Consider the following 17,832-nt stretch of genomic DNA (forward strand, 5'->3'; position numbering starts at 1 on the left):
GGTCGTTACACCGAGTAGTTTTCTTGTCTCAACGCCATCTTAGCCGGCCGGACATTATTGTCCGGTCTCATTGATTATTCCCCAGGATTTAAGACGCAAATCGGTTATCCTCCTTCTCTTATTTTGGGTGATTTTGGGTGATCCGTTGCTTCGCGGCTTTGCCTCGGGTCAGCCGCTTAAATGACAGAACGTAAATGAAACAGATGGAACATTATCCGATTACAGAAATAATGTGTTCTCCAGATCCCAAAAACCTGCAACTCGAGAAACATTCTCTCTTCATCCGACCCGATACATGAGAAGTAATATCGATTTAACAAAAGTGCCATTAAAAGAAAAAGTAATCATGGTGTGCAATTATCGAATTATCGCACTGCAATTTAAATACCCGACTTATTAACCAAATTATCCTCAATTATACGAGCATGAGTTTCCACCGCATGTCACGTTTTTTAATTAAAGCTACAAGGCAACCTGAAAATTAAATGGTCAAGTAAAAAATAACGTTCTCGACGTGATCTCGACGTAAACTCCGAAATTCATGCAATTGCGTCCACTTTTTTGTGATTGTCGTTTCAGTTCGTTAAATTTCAACGAAAGTTTTATAATCCAATTGATATATTTAATGTTTTCTCTACTGTAATTTGTTTATCTTATTGTAAGAAAGATTACACCAGCAAAGGCAATATTGCAGAACAGAAAATATGGTTTTAATTTATTTAATGTCTCTATCGTAGTAATATCAGTGTGTGGAGTGCGTTTGTTGCTTTTTGATTAATTTCCAAGAGGCCAGATGGTTCTAAATTATCACTGATACATCTCATTTCGATTTAGTCATTATCTGTTCCAAGTTCACTTATCTCGATTTATGAATTATCATTTCTCGATTTAGTAATTGGATTCTGCCTGTTTAAAAAATACTTATCAGTTTGATCTATCTGGAAAGAGTATCCTTCGTGATTCTAGAAGACTGTTTTCAGGTATTTTCTCTCGCGGTAACAGACTCCGAGCTTTTTGTTTTACGAATAAAGAAAAACCGAATACAGAATCTACTACTGACGCGTGCATCTCCTCGAACATGCGCGCGTCCCGCAACGGACCTACTTGGCTCTTCTATTCTCTCGCTCGGCAACGGATCGGGTCCCGCGGCGCGCACTTACATCGTGAGAAAGATCTCCGCCGCCGTGGCCTGTAATTTGCACTTCCGTTCTCATACGAGGTCGTACAATGCGCCGAAGACGACGACAGCCGCGGGACGCGGCCGTGTAGAAAGGCGGGCCGGAAGCGGGGCCCCCCAGCGAACTGCCCGCCGCTCTCATCAGGTGTTCTGAATTCGACTTTCGGGCACCGCGACATCGGCTGAGGGGGTAACTCGATGCCTGGCGCAGGTGCTCACGTTTGTTCCACGCTGGAACAATCGCGTGCGCGCCGAAGGAAGTCCCTAAACGTCGCGAAATGGGGTCGAGAGGCGACTTTAGTGCCGTTTCTGCGAGGGGGAAAACGCCCGGTCTCCTTTTCTCTCAAACGTCGCTGGTGCCACGAGAGAATCGAAAACGATTTCTCGCACCTCACCGAGAGAGCGAATCTCAACGACTGTTTTGGTCTCTCCAACGTACTTCGCCGCACGTGCTCCGTATTGTGCCCTTCCCTTTGTACCGGATTACTTATTGCAAGGCCCGGGACGAGCTGAGCGATTTTCTCATCTAACGAGACGATTTTAATGTCTCGACAACAATTGAATAATATATGTTTCGATATTATTGAAGAACGTACCTTCTGAAATTCAAATCAAGGTTTCTTTTAAAGCATGCACATTTTTTATTATTATATTCCAAAATTGTTATAGATTCCTGTTTCTTTGCAGTAATTTTTTGACATAGAATTTGGTTGAAGAATCCTATTCTGATGGGATAAAAGACTCATCACTCACGTTTTCTAATGAATATTTATGATATTTATTATTATTAATCTTTTTGTAATAGTGATAAATTATTATTGTTGAATTCTTTATTATGATTTATATTGAGTTTTTATATATAAAATAACCAATAGCAATATATTGTCGATGATAAAATATTAAAAGGCTTATATTTTTTAAATATATTATTGAAATTTTGAAAGATATTAAGTAATTATAAACAAAATAAAAATAATTTTGATATCGTAGACAGATTAATCAATTTTGTAAGTTTTTAAAATGAAGGTTTAAAAAAATTTTATTTACTATAAATTTTGTAACTTTATCTTGTCATTTCGTAAACATTTTGTTCGTAGACATTTCTAGTTTTGCCTTGGCTCTTAGACAAATAACGATATTTTATAATACTGAGATTACAAAGAAAGTATCTTTTGTTATCTGCCACTTAAATTATGTATACCTAAAGCTAAAAGACTGACTTTTAAATTGGGTCAGCTTTAACCAAAACATGTTTGTTGTTGGTCAACAAGTTACACTCAACAAACTTTGTTGGCAATCAATCATTTGAATGACGCTGTAACAACAATTAGATCTATTTCGCACTCAGATCCCATTGTCTATCGTTATGTTTACGCACAGTGGTTGGAGTTTTCAAAATAACGGATTAGCTTCTTTTGACAGATTTCGCTCTTGAAGCTCTTGGTACTCGAAGTATTTTGTTCCCGACTTTAGAGTCACCCGCGCGCCTTTTCTCGCATACCGTTGGCCGATGAAGCCTCTAAAGAAGGTGGATATATTAAATTCCACGATATACTTGTCAAGGCGTGGTGCTGTTTCGGGGGGCCACCGTGCTGAAAACCCTTCGGCGATACACCATCGCCACACATCACGAGACATCGACTCGCCCTTCGCCTGTTTGCGTAGCCTTCTCTCTCTCTCTCTCTCTCTCTCTCTCTCTTTCTCTCTCTCTTTCATTCTCGACTTCGCAGGGTGCAAAACCGACTACGAGGCCACACAGCATCTAATAACTACGTATTAGCTTCGTCATCCGTGATCTCAAAGCTATCCGTTTTAAGAGACTCGCCAGGAAGCCAGGAACGCCGTTCTCGCGCCGAGTTTCGCAAAATTCCGCGAACGTACGTTTTAATTAATCATTATGACCGTTTCGCCGTGTGACGAATTGTGAGTCTAATACAAATTCAGAAGTGCAAGCACACACAAAGGCGTCTCGAATCTTGTTAAAATTTGATGAAGATCTTTCCTAATAGTTGATACTTCAATTCGCGATTAGATGCGCGAACAGTGAGCAGACGCAATTTGTTGATTGTACAAATCACAAATTAAAATAATTTTAAATAAGCATTATGTGTTTTTTAGGGAAAATAATTACGAAAACTAATGCTAAATTATTATCGTCAAATTATTACATTTATCTCATACACGAATTATTTGTTTTTATCAATGTCTTAATGTTCGATCTTTTGCGTTTACTGGAGGTAATGTGTATACTGGAGGAAATGCATTGCGGTCCATTGAGAATTTGAACGACAGGCATGAAACGGGAAGTGCAATATATGCGAAACCACGATGACAAGGATGAAAAGATTCGTCATAGGGTTAGTCCTGCATACAATTCAATGATTTCAATCTGGATCTCATGGGAGATCGTAAATATATGAAGAAAGTATGCGATCCCTCGTGACTCGAATGTTATGAATCATCGTCGAAATGTAGTTTTACGTGCTAAAACGAACTGCTTGCGCCTGGCAAAGAAATAGGCAAAAGACGACAAATCATTTCGTTTATTTTTGTGAACTCGTTCCGCGGAGAATTACTACAAATTGTGGCGATTGTTGGACGCGATAGGAGTTCATTGTAGAATATGTCTTAGCGGCGTCATAGTTCATCCTGTCTCTCCCTTAGCGTCCACCGAGCGATGGACCGATTTTCGTAAACCTTCGATGACAGCATGGCTACCGTTTGGTCTCTAATGCGATAAAGAATGCATAGAGGTGCGCCCTGTTCAGCGCAGAATCCAGCAACAGGTTGCAGACCATCGACGCCGCGCGCTATCTTAGATGATTTATGAATCCACTGGAGAATGCAATGCAAATTTTTTCCTTTCACGCCTACTTCTCTCCACATGCATCGCGATAACGTTAGAATATCAGATAGCATTAGAATACCAATTGAAAAGGGATTTGCGACTCAGGAGTAAATTATTATTTGAATACTGCACGAGATTGTTGATTCTTACTACAAAAAGGCAGAGAAGTGAGAAACTGTGTCACAAACTGTTAGATTTATATTTATGTAATTATATAGTAATATTATCGCGTTTTGCACATTACATACCTATCTAGACAGATTTCTTCTGTTTGTAGAAAATTGACCTAATGGAGTAATATTTTAAATAGTATGCGGAATTTTCGCATCAAGCAGTTCGAATAGTATGAATTTCGAGATCAAACCTTAAATTGTGCTCAAATTCTTCAAGCTTCAAGATACGTCCGAACAATTTAAATAGTTTAGTATTAAATGTATGTATTTACACACTCGCGTGATATATTCTTTCTTTTTTCTGCTTTTGAAATTAGCGAACAGAAATTGACTTTATATAATATCTTATGTAATAGGCGGTAAAAACATCGCATTGGAGTAAGATGAGGATCTTTCCGAGTACGTGGGAATTTATATAATTAAGTTGTACATACATAAATATTATAAAATACACAAGCCACGAGCATATTAGTGGTCCTTCTTACATGCGTATTCGTGGCGATAGTCCTGAAAATATCGGACATAAGCCGAGGTAGAGGACTCACGAAAGGCGACAGGTCCGATGTACGGGGGAACAATAAAAGTAAAAATCGGTAAGATATGTGAGTAATAAAAGTGGACAATGGAGGGGCAAATTAATATTAAGGTGAGCCTGGATACCCGAGGGCTGCATCGGGACTGTGGAGGAGAGAACCCTGGCGTATCCTGGACGCGAGAGGGGACCTCTCTCGATCGAAGGTAGGTGGGAAGGGAGCTGAGGATCGAGTAGGGACAGTAATTTATCAACCGTAGATAGGAATCTCCACGGTCGCGTGTACGGAATCGGCAAAATATTGTCCGTTCTTTCAGGTCCTGGTGATTCCCGATCGAACGATCGAGGCAATCTCTCGTGCCGAGAAGATCGATTCTGCGTTATTCTGATTTTTGACGGTCGACGCGACGCAAATAAATTCGCACTTTCGATCAAGAAGACGCGCGCTTCGTCGCGAAAACCGGGAACGGTATGGACAACTGTTTTGCCGGAGGCGACGCGCCAGCCGAAAATGCCAGACATACCAGCGGGCGCGCGCCCAGACGCCGCCTGCTTCTCGTAGAGAGAAGTAATGGGAGACGAGGGGAAATAAAGGATCGTCCGTTCAAAGAGTTGGGACTCAATGAACGAATCGGGGATGTGCGCGTTTCGGCCCTTTCGTGGTGCACAAAGCAAGTCCGTCTACCCGCGGACGTACGAACGAGATCGACATACGCGCTTTGTTTTCCTTCTTCCGTGCATTCTCTGTATTATATAAACACTGTTGTGTGATAGCTTTGAGAGACAATTTTGGTATCACGTCACAATCGGTGGATACATGCGATAGATTATACATTCGCTCATAATACGACATATTCAGCTGAAGACAGCACGTTTCGTACGCGTAGTAGTGTTTAATAAATCGGTAGATCACGCTTTGGTACTTCTGAATTCATCGAACGGTCTTGTAACAGTTGTAACGCGCTGCAACTGGCTTACTAGGGTGAGTCTGGCGTAAGGACAATGTAACAACCCACTGGTAATAAGTAGCAATTTGGTAGGCAAATCTTTAAGCATCCCGCACGAGCGTTCTTTGTGAATCCATACAAAGCACGTATTTCCATTCACTCTTTCTGAATGCGCGTGTTAAATATTCATCAGCATTTTTTTGCGATTATGCGAAATACAAATTACGAATATTATCATGCACCGAGAATATCAGACCGAGAATGATTGCGTCTTGATAAAATGTAATAAATGATAATAATAATTTAAATAAACTTAATTTATTAATAGATAATAATTTTAATAAGATCTAATCTAATAAAATCTAAATGAGAGTAATAAATTTAATGAAATAAAATCTTTAAAATCTTTCGATAGTTCATAAAGGATTGAACAAAAGCTGCCGCCAAATATCTATTTCTGCTGACTTTCGAAATAAATTTATATTTTTAACATTATTTGATTTGTTTTTTTTTGTTTCAAGATTTAATATTTTCGTTTTTCAAAAGATTTAATCTTTTCTTGTTCGCTCCTTTTTATCGAAACGAGCGACCTGTTTCTAGAGCGATAACACCTAGTCGGGACTCACGAAGCGAGCCCGTACGATTGCTAACTTGTAATTCATTTACTTTGGTCGCGCACAACAAATTATGCGTGTCAACACACGCATTTGGATGCTTCGGCGGGATGGCGGGCCTCCTCCTGGTGAGAGACGTCTCGGAGGAGAGCACGATGCACACACGCGAGAGGAATATAATGGTAGTGGTGGACCGGCGGGGGCGATGGAGTCGTTTCGATCGCATAAATCTCGCGTGTTCGGCTGCGTGGCGCGTCGTGACGGGTTCTAACGATATATTCTGATATAATTAAAACAATAAATAAGATGGCGTCCCACCGCGAGCACCAGGGGTCGATCTCTAGTTCGGTACCTCCGGCTTTACCCCCGGGCTCCCCCGCGCCCGGGTTGCATCTTTTCCTCCTCGCGTGCCTTCGAAAATTACGTTCACGTACGCGACTCGCGCACGTTGTTCCGTGGCTTCTTTTTTCTAAGGGTAATCGGACACGAGTTGAACGTACATCATGCGACGAAGTGAACTTTTTAGGATCCTCCGTTTAGGATTGTCTTTATGGACGTGACGTAATCTGAGTTACATTGCCAACTCGGTGTCGTTTGGAAAAAGAGCAAATAATTGTATCCAGATGTAATTAAATATCCATCATAAATATCTAATCGGTAACCATGATCTCCTTCTGAGGATAGACACATTTGATCCGTATCCGATCACGTGATTATCGTTCTCCATGTCGCTCATCGTTCATCAGCGGTCGACCCGAGATCGTTTCTTCGAGCTTGCTACGAGGATAATTTACGAACGCATACCTGCGCATTCGCGGGCTCGCGAGCCACGAAGAAGCGTGACCGAGGGCGTGGCGAGGCTTAATTACTGCTTAAACGGGAGTCCTCTCCGCCTACCAAAGTATAAACTATCATAATCTTGCGGTGCCCCTTCGACCTCGACCTATTATCCACCGGGATGTTATAGTTGCGGGGGCTAGCCACGCCGAGGAGCAGGTTAGCGGATGGCCACTGGTAAATTACACGTTAGTTTTAAGTCCGACCTACCCCCGCACCCGTGCCCACGGATCCGTAATTTATCCCTTCCTCTCCTTCCCAAATCGTTGGGCGGGGATCGATGTTTATACCTTTACACTTTGCAATCATAATTTACGGACGCATTAAAGGAGTTAAACGCGAAGTAAAAGTAAATACACATTTTGAACTGAATCGTTGCACATATCAACAATTTAAGTAAGGTTCTACAATATGTCATGAAAGGCTCGTTAACTCTAATTTTAACCATGAAATTACCTTAATTTCTCATCTAAGCTAATTTTCTCTTGTCCAAAATAATGATTCATCCAATTTCTTCTTTCCGATGGAAAGATTTCGTCTCGCTTCGTTTGGCTTTATTGTTTTTTCCATCCCAATTTTCCACTTCTCAGACCTGTCAGTGAATTTAAGACTGATCAATGACTCTACTTTATTGTTTCGTAAACAGAATATATATTCCAGAAAAATTATATTAAAAAAAGAGAAAATTACTATATTTATAAATCCCATGCATATAAAAATGAATATGTAAAAATGATATTAATATTAAAAATATAAATTTTCTTACATTTTTCATGACAGTATATAGAAAGTTCCCTTAATTTTATCAATCTTGGGATTCTACTCAAAAGACGGTACAAAATTACTTCTCGGCAACTCCATTGTTGCGCTCATGCGACAGTTGCCATTGTTGTGGATACGCATAGTGATGCTGAATAATTCATAACCGTCGTAGTTACACTCCTTCGGTAATTTTTGTTTCCAAAACAGATAATTTTCCCTATCGAATTCATTGCCAATATGCGGGCTTCTTCTTTCCCCTTCCATAATGGAGTCCGCTACCCTTACGGATGACACGGGGAGAGTGAGCTCGAGTAAAGTGGTCAGGCCAATTGAGTGGTAATCGAGTACATCCCCTAACAAACTTGATCATCGCGGATAACAGACTTATCTAGCCGCCAGTGAATTAGGGTGTATTGTAAAAGAGTCGTTACCCTCATCATTAATAGCAATGGTCATCCGCGATATAAAGTTCCCGGGGCTCTCCTCCCTCATCATTAAACAACATAAAATATACAGAAGAATAAAGTTTCTTAACTTTTATATCTTTACCGTGAACAGTCTCTCTGCGGTTTCTATTATATTTTAATTGACAAATTTTTTAAATTAAAAGAAGGATTGGTTAATTGCAAGACAAAATTTTCATCTTAAAGCATTTATAATAAAATGGAGAAATAAGGAAATGTTCCATATAAATTCTTTAGTTTTTATATAGATAATATGATATAATAATAGGTTAGTTAATTAACAGTAGTTTAACTAATCTTTATATTGATTTTTCTATAACAAAGTCATCAGATGTACCTGCAATACATGTTAATGCAATCTTTATAGAAAGGCTGAATTATGAAAGAATGAAAAGTACCTAATCTCTCTTAAGTACAGTAATGCTCGCTGGGCAAGGAAACTTTAATTATACAATAATTAAAAGCGCCAAGTTTTCCACCATCCCGCGTTTCCGTCTATCTTCCCCCCCGTCTTCCATCTATTTCTTTCCTTTTCCTTGATTTCTGCTCGCTGCCTCGTTTAATATACAGCGAACGCGATAAATTAATAAAGCCCGCTCGGTTATCCACCGCGCCGCGTTGTTAATTTCGTGATGTACGTTCGCGCTGAGTTTGCGGAGCGATAATAACTTCGTAATTAAAGAAGAAAATACGACAACCAGCTCGAACCATTTTTTTTTTCGGACCCGTCCAGAGACAAGGATGCAGGATATTATCTCTTGATATTAAATTTGATACTAAATTTGAAAGGATTGGGGCAACACGCTAAATCACGTCGAGCATATAGTGGTTAAATTGAAGAAAGCTGTGAGTCACTAACTGGGCATAGCGTTTTTCCTCACAATTTTTAAGTTATTTCTTAACAATGAGTTACATCAGAAACAGACTTACATAACTCTTCCCTATCGTACAATGTGAAAGTAAAAACATATATACACAGAAATATTTACGACATAAAATGTTTATGCGATTACTACTTTCTTATTTGAAAATCCGTAAAACTGTCCAGAACAGGACAAGGTTTTTCTAATATGAAAGGTTTTTTTTCGACATTTACTGTTTTATAGTCATTTGTGAAAAGTCAAGCCTTTTCTCCCACAATTCAATGGTTTTTCTTTCTTCTTCTTTATTTTTAAAAGGGTTTCTACCTGACTATTACAGCCTAAAACGCATATCACAGAGATGCTAGTTGTAAAAAATTTATTAACTGAAACTTTCGTTCGTTATATTTGTCAGTTTTTTTCATTTTCTACGTATTAAATAATACATTTATTACTAAATACTCTGCATATTAAACTGAGCAATTTTTACTAACTTAGTACTCACTTACTTCAACGTTCTTCATGTAATATCGTTTCTAATTTCTCCGTCTTCTCAGTTGTATTTATGATTCTGAGTTAACGTCAATTTACACTAGATACAAATTTGCATTGAATAAAGAACGAGGTTTGTGCGTACTATAAACTCTCGTATGGCAATGTACTGGATGAAACTTCCGGTAACGGTAGACTCTTTCGTTCGAGTCGAGAAGATGTCACCAGCGAGACGTTAGGAGAGAGAATCTCGAAGGTGAAGCGAGGATGAGACGAGCCAGTGCACATGGATGCAAACAGAGATAGGACTAAACGCCCCGCCGCACACGCGCGATCTTAAGCTTTAGCCTAAGACGGGATCACGCAGCGGGTGCTTAAATGCCGATGTAATCGCTGCACCGATTCCTTCAGCTTCGATAGTCTCGTCGCCGATATTTGGATTCTATTCTCTGTCCATTAAGATCGATAAAAAAAATATTATAATTCGTGCAGAGGATCAATTCGTGCACGGGTCGACTTAGGATATCAAACCAAGGAGCGGACCGATCGAAGACGATTCGAGACGATACGGCACGCACAGGTCGATCGTGTTGAACAGCGTATTTCTAAAGAGCGTATATCGGATTTATTCAATACCGGGAAACATGTTAGAGACGATAAAAGATTAAGCTGAAACGAAGATTCGGAAATAGCGACGTCAAAGATTGCTCAAATCTCAACATTGTTGGTTTCTTGGACGATTCGCTTGTTACGCACTAAAGAAAACGAAATGTCGGGTGCCGTAAAGTTCGTTAAGAGGCACGTCGGTCGTGATTATAAATTCAGGTTGAAACTTATAATCGTGTTTGTTTTAATTAGAACCGCAGCGTGCGCCGGGCTCATTTGAGACTTCGAGTTTGCACCAGCTCTCCCATCCCTCTCCTTTCTCCGTATCGTCGTGGCATTCTCTGTCTCTCTCTCTTACTTTCTCGCACGACTGGCTCGCCTCTGTTAATTTCACGTGAAGCATTAGCGCGTTAATAAACGGTTATTTATTGGCGCGCTCCCGCGATCATTTATTCCTGCGTCTCGCTGCATTTTCCGAGCTCATAGCCTTTTCTATTTGCCTCTTAAATTAGGCATCGCTTCGCGTCGAGGAAACGCGCCGCTCATACATAAATCTACGTGCGATCATATCGCGTAATGCTTAATAATTGTATAGCCATGGCGGAGCAACGAGCAACGTAAAATATTTTGTCATTACGAGAGAAGCTAAAATAGAATATCGGATATTTTGCGCCTGAAGGTAATAAATAAACTACTTGAATTATGTGATAAAATTATATAAAATGTATTAGAAATCAGAGTCAATTAATATAGATAATGCTTAATAAAACGTTTTCTAAGATAGTTGGGTTGAATTATAAAAAAAATTTATATCTAATTTTAGCAATTTAGCTAACACGCATATCTCTGTAAAATATAATTCGATTTTCACCGTAGAAACCTTTACGTTTTAGCCTCGTTTAACGACAAGCAACCGAGTATCACGCCATTCTTCGCCGAGAACTATTTTGTTTGAGCTACTAAGGGGGGAACGGATTTTCCGCGGATAAATTTCAAATTACTAACAAATCCGATCTTGTGCATCGTTCGCTCGGTAAAACATGCTTGTGTAAGGCTCAGCTTCGCATGAACGGAACCCCTTAGTCCTGCTGCTAAACCAGCGCCCCATATCGCATAGGATACGAAGGCAAGATGGTGTGTAATCACGTGCGGATTAGAACGATGACATTTTCGTTGAGTGACGTTGAATGATAGTACCCTTAGGCACCCACGTGTTTAATTTGCCTTCCGGATTCTTTCGTTTGTAATTTGAACATATTTAGCAGCGATACATTAGATAGAAAATAATAGAACAAAACTGAAGACACAAGTTTAAAAAATCAAAAGATGAGCGTTTTTGCAAAATTTTTTAATGTTTCTACAATGATGCTCAAATGTAACATATATTTCTGTTTATATGAAAAAAATTTTAATTAAAAAAATACACATGTAATTAAAATATATACTTTAGATTAAACTAGTACATTTATTACGATGAAATAAATTGTTCTAAAATAAATTGGTTAACTGTTCTAGCTTAAACATAAATATACATTTTTACTATCTGTAAATAAAGAAATCGTTTACCATGTTGGCGAAATGAAATACTTTGAGGATATACATGAATATAATATATTTTAAATTAAATAATAACATGTATGTATATATCTCTAAGTGGATATATCTCTTTGATTGTTATATGACTTATATGAATTTTTATATTTTGCGACATTTTCGTCATTATTGTATGAGTTTACCGTGCTGTTGTAACATAGGTATTTACCGAGCGATTCAAATTTCATCGCTTGTATACCGATAATTGGTAAGTATATCATTAAACTTTACTATACCATCTCTTGTTATAAAAATTTATATATAAATATATGTATATAATATTATATATAGTTATACATCTATTATAAAAATTTTACATATGTATGTGTATATGCATATTATATTATTATACATATACATTAATTTATACATACATAACACATCCAAAAGGAAATATATTGCCGAGAGTTGCCATCTTGATATTTATTAAAAAGATATAATGTGCAAAAGTATATAAATAGATAGCACTAGCTATTTTTAAATAAAAAACGTTACTTTATATTCCATAAATAATTTCTAGAAACAAATTACTGAAGAATTCTCTGTTTTTGGTATGTCTATTCACATGTATCGATTAACAGTAACTTATCATGAAAGCATATTAATTTGTAGTGGTATAATTTGTAGTAGTTATAATTTTATATAAAAAGTAGTTTTTCACTTCTTCCATTCCTTAATAATTCGATTTATCTAAGTCTCTTTGTATTTTCTCAAACAATTTTACTTAAGAATTTTATAATATGTGTAAACAAATGTTAAGAATAAATATTCATTACATAAGTCTAAATTAAATATAGGAGAAAAATTTAAAATTAAAAATTATTTTATTAAATATCAACATAAAATTTTTGAAATATAAAATATAAAATATGTAAAAATTAATATGTTTTTTATATTCATGAAGGCACGATCGACATTCTTTTTAAGGTAGTAACTGTTGTATCCGCACTTCGCAATCACTATCGTTTCCGCGTAAAGAATAACGATTGTTTGCCAATAGCGGAGAACCAATCGCCATATTGATCTCATCGTTAAATGCTTTGTAATCTCCAAACGTTAAAATTATATGCGATGAAATAATGCTATAATGTTGTAGAAATATGCGTAGTACATCACTATCAAAAGCAAACATTTATCTAACCTGGAAGAACATTCTGATTTGAATGTTCACAATTTTATCACAAATTTATTTTTAGAAAATGACAATACGGTTTTTTCTATGGCTACAAAGTTTGTGTTAGTCTTAAAGATAAATGTGTTATATGTATCTGAGTCATATTCTACGTATAAACAGTTTCATGCATGTAATTTTTATTATCTTATCGCTTCTTTAACATTGAACATTTCTCACAAACGATAAAAACATTTTGATGACTTTGTATATAATATTTATGTAAATATGTGTTGAATATACGAATGACAATAAAAAATTTAAGTATGTGATAGAAAAACTTCGAAAACCATATCTAAATCTTATTTTTGGGCTTATAAGCGTTACGTGTCGCTAACAAATCACAAACGTACCAGCCAACATAGCTTGAGCTTTAATAAATATTAAGAAATGCAGCTGTCATATCTGTCGTTAGCTTTTGCCATAATTTTTCTTATGGCGATAATGTACGCACCTGAAGCGAAAGCAGAAGCTTATTCCGAAGCCAATGCAATGAGTAAGGCCGGATTTTCGGTAAGTAATGCTAACATGAATATAGAAAAATTGTTGTCGATATATTGATATTAATAAAAACGTGTCTTATATTTAAGCTTGGTGGAGGTGTTGGAGGTACTGGCGGTATTGAAGGTTGGGGAAAGGGAAAGAAGCAATAGCATTTTTCGTGGATAAATTCAAGAAAAACCCGCAACCGAGAAACTGGAAGAAAGATTGTAATAGAAATGTGGAACTACAAAGGATGCATATAAATGAGATATTTTTAAGCAAAAATATAAATTATATTTATATGTCTTTATTGTATTTGCTCGTATCATAATTAGGCGATAAAAAACAAACAATAAGACTGCATCATCAATATTGTGTTTTTTATTTAGAAATTACATAACATTTTATTCTTATTATAGTTTACCGTTTTACACTTAGAATGTTTATTTTTCAGTTATATATTTTAAAAATTTACATTTTTACATTTTTATTTATTTTAAAAAATAATGCTTTCTCTCTCTCTCTCTGTCTTTTATAATTATTATATTAAATTTTTTTGACAATAATTTGATTTTATATTGTGTTTTATTTCGTTTTATATATCATATAACAGAGTGTTATGGTTATTAAGAATACTTTTTGTAACATTTCTGATTACATTTTATGTAAGTTAAAATTATTTTGGGATACATTTTTAGGATAAACCGAAAACTATTTATGCCCAATTTACATATTCTTCGATGAAAATGTTTTGAATGACATCAAAATGAAAATCCTTAAATGGATTTTTACGGACAAAAGTTTAAAGCTATATAATATCTGAGAAGTCTTTTATTTAAAACTAAATTCTAAACTAAACAGCAATATTTAGCATATATCACAATTTTCAGGAGAAAGAAAAAAACAAATTTAATTATATTTATTTGAATTGTGAGGTAAGTACCACAATTACAATTACAATATTTTGCTATAATAAAATTTATACTGTTTTTTGAAGAGGTCTGCTGTGATTCACTTGTGAATTCACTTTATGACACTACTCATCCAGGAAACCGCATAATCGATTTAAAAGAATTAATGACACTTGTGCCCCGTGCAGCGGATTTCTTATATAGACTTGCGACACTATTATAGTACGCATGTAACATTTTAGGTACACTTTTTATAGGCTTAACTAAAAATTAAAATTTTCTTTAGTTGTGACAATATTCTTCCGAATAGAATGCAATATATTTTAAGAATATGATCTACAACAACATTGAAAAGGAATAATTTATAACATATTAATTTTCACACGGTTCTTTCTTTTTATTAATCGGACGATGAGAAAGGTCTTTATATATTTAAGTGAATACTTGGAGAAGAAACCTCTACTCATCCCTCTGCATCCTCATCCCGAAAAAACTAATCTAACCCAAATTAAATTTTAATTGAGAAATAAGTTGGGTTCGGTTAGTTTTTGTCAAGGTTGGTAATGCAGAAAGAAGAGCAGAGCCTCTCAATTGTCAATATAAAGAAAAATTTAATAAAAATATTTTGTAATGTCATTAACTAATACATAATTTTTATTTGCAAATCCATATATGTTTACCTATGCAAATATGTCAAAAAATAATTAAAAATAAAAACAATATGCAGTTACTACATATGACACTTTATTTGAACATTTTATGTTTTTATCTTTTTCATCGATAAAAATTAATTTAAACATGTTCATTTATTAGAAGTTATTTACAATATTTTCACCGAAGAATACGTAAATAGGAAGTTTTTGATATTTATTAAAAAGATATAATGTGCAAAAGTATATAAATAGATAGCACTAGCTATTTTTAAATAAAAAACGTTACTTTATATTCCATAAATAATTTCTAGAAACAAATTACTGAAGAATTCTCTGTTTTTGGTATGTCTATTCATATGTATCGATTAACAGTAACTTATCATGAAAGCATATTAATTTGTAGTGGTATAATTTGTAGTAGTTATAATTTTATATAAAAAGTAGTTTTTCACTTCTTCCATTCCTTAATAATTCGATTTATCTAAGTCTCTTTGTATTTTCTCAAACAATTTTACTTAAGAATTTTATAATATGTGTAAACAAATGTTAAGAATAAATATTCATTACATAAGTCTAAATTAAATATAGGGGAAAATTTTTAAATTAAAAATTATTTTATTAAACATTAACATACAATTTTTGAAATATAAAATATAAAATATGTAAAAATTAATATGTTTTTTATATTTATGAAGGCACGATCGACATTCTTTTCAAGGTAGTAACTGTTGTATCCGCACTTCGCAATCACTATCGTTTCCGCGTAAAAAATAACGGAGAACCAATCGAATATTGATCTCATCGTTAAATGCTTTATAATCTCCAAACGCTAAAGTTATATGCGACGAAATAATGCTATAATGTTGTAGAAATATACGTAGTAAATCACTATTAAATGCAAACATTTATCTAACCTGGAAGAACATTCTGATTTGAATGTTCACAATTTTATCACAAATTTATTTTTAGAAAATGGCAATACGGTTTCTTCTATGGCTACAAAGTTTGTGTTAGTCTTAAAGATAAATGTGTTATATGTATCTGAGTCATATTCTACGTATAAACAGTTTCGTGCATGTAATTTTTATTATCTTATCGCTTCTTTAACATTGAACATTTCTCACAAACGATAAAAACATTTTGATGACTTTGTATATAATATTTATTTAAATATGTGTTGAATATACGAATTACAATAAAAAATTTAAGTATGTGATAGAAAAACTTCGAAAACCATATCTAAATCTTATTTTTGGGCTATATAAGCGCTACGTGTCGCTAACAGATCACAAACGTACCAGCCAACGTAGCTTGAGCTTTAATAAATATTAAGAAATGCAGCTGTCATATCTGTCGTTAGCTTTTGCCATAATTTTTCTTATGGCGATAATGTACGCATCTGAAGCGGAAGCAGAAGCTATTTCCGAAGCCAAACCCCAGGTAAGTAATGCCAACATGAATATAGAAAAATTGTTGTCGATATATTGATATTAATAAAAACGTGTCTTATATTTAAGCTTGCTGGAGGTGTTGGAGGTACTGGCGGTATTGGTGGGGGAAAGAAGTAGTAGCATTTTTTGTGGATAAATTCAAGAAAAATCCGCAACCGAGAAACTGAAAGAAAGATTGTAACATAAATGTGGAACTATAAAGGATGCATATAAATTAGATATTTTTAAGCAAAAATATAAATTATATTTATATGTTTTTATTGTATTTACTCGTTTCATAATTAGGCAATAAAGAATTAACAATAAGATTGCATCATCAATATTGCGTTTTTTATTTAGAAATTACATAACATTTTATTCTTATTATAGTTTACCGTTTTACACTTAGAATGTTTATTTTTCAGTTATATATTTTAAAAATTTACATTTTTACATTTTTATTTATTTTAAAAAATAATGCTTTCTCTCTCTCTCTGTCTTTTATAATTATTATATTAAATTTTTTTGACAATAATTTGATTTTATATTGTGTTTTATTTCGTTTTATATATCATATAACAGAATGTTATGGTTATTAAGAATACTTTTTGTAACATTTCTGATTACATTTTATGTAAGTTAAAATTATTTTGGGATACATTTTTAGGATAAACCGAAAACTATTTATGCCCAATTTACATATTCTTCGATGAAAATGTTTTGAATGACATCAAAATGAATATCTTTAAATGAATATCCTTAAATGGATTTTTACGGACAAAAGTTTAAAGCTATATAATATCTGAGAAGTCTTTTATTTAAAACTAAATTCTAAACTAAACAGCAATATATTTAGCATATATCACAATTTTCAGGAGAAAGAAAAAAACAAATTTAATTATATTTATTTGAATTGTGAGGTAAGTAACACAATTACAATTACAATATTTTGTTATAATAAAACTTATACTGTTTTTTGAAGAGGTCTGCTGTGATTCACTTGTGAATTCACTTTATGACACTACTCATCCAGGAAACCGCATAATCGATTTAAAAGAATTAATGACACTTGTGCCCCGTGCAGCGGATTTCTTATATAGACTTGCGACACTATTATAGGACGCATGTAACATTTTAGGTACACTTTTTATAGGCTTAACTAAAAATCAAAATTTTCTTAGGTTGTGACAATATTCTTCCGAATAGAATGCGATATATTTTAAGAATATGATCTACAACAACATTGAAAAGGAATAATTTATAACATATTAATTTTCAC

At 34.8% G+C, this 17,832-nt stretch overlaps 3 long non-coding RNA genes across 3 annotated transcripts in view; all 3 read left to right on the plus strand.

Moving 5' to 3' along the window:
• LOC139780216 (uncharacterized) overlaps window positions 1–17,832 on the plus strand; it is a 159,513-nt gene that overhangs the window by 117,705 nt on the left and 23,976 nt on the right. The gene's annotated exons all lie outside the window — the stretch shown is intronic.
• Window positions 13,449–13,929, plus strand: LOC139780097 (uncharacterized). The gene is made up of 2 exons (XR_011720118.1): window positions 13,449–13,589; window positions 13,667–13,929. It is a non-coding gene; the product is annotated as an uncharacterized lncRNA (long non-coding RNA).
• On the plus strand, window positions 15,830–16,894 carry LOC139780104 (uncharacterized). The gene is made up of 2 exons (XR_011720120.1): window positions 15,830–16,563; window positions 16,641–16,894. It is a non-coding gene; the product is annotated as an uncharacterized lncRNA (long non-coding RNA).

This window comes from Temnothorax nylanderi, unplaced genomic scaffold, assembly GCF_030848795.1.
Source record: "Temnothorax nylanderi isolate EJ_2023f unplaced genomic scaffold, tnyl_v1.0 TNYL_tig0007_pilon, whole genome shotgun sequence".
NCBI classification, from domain to species: domain Eukaryota; kingdom Metazoa; phylum Arthropoda; class Insecta; order Hymenoptera; family Formicidae; genus Temnothorax; species Temnothorax nylanderi.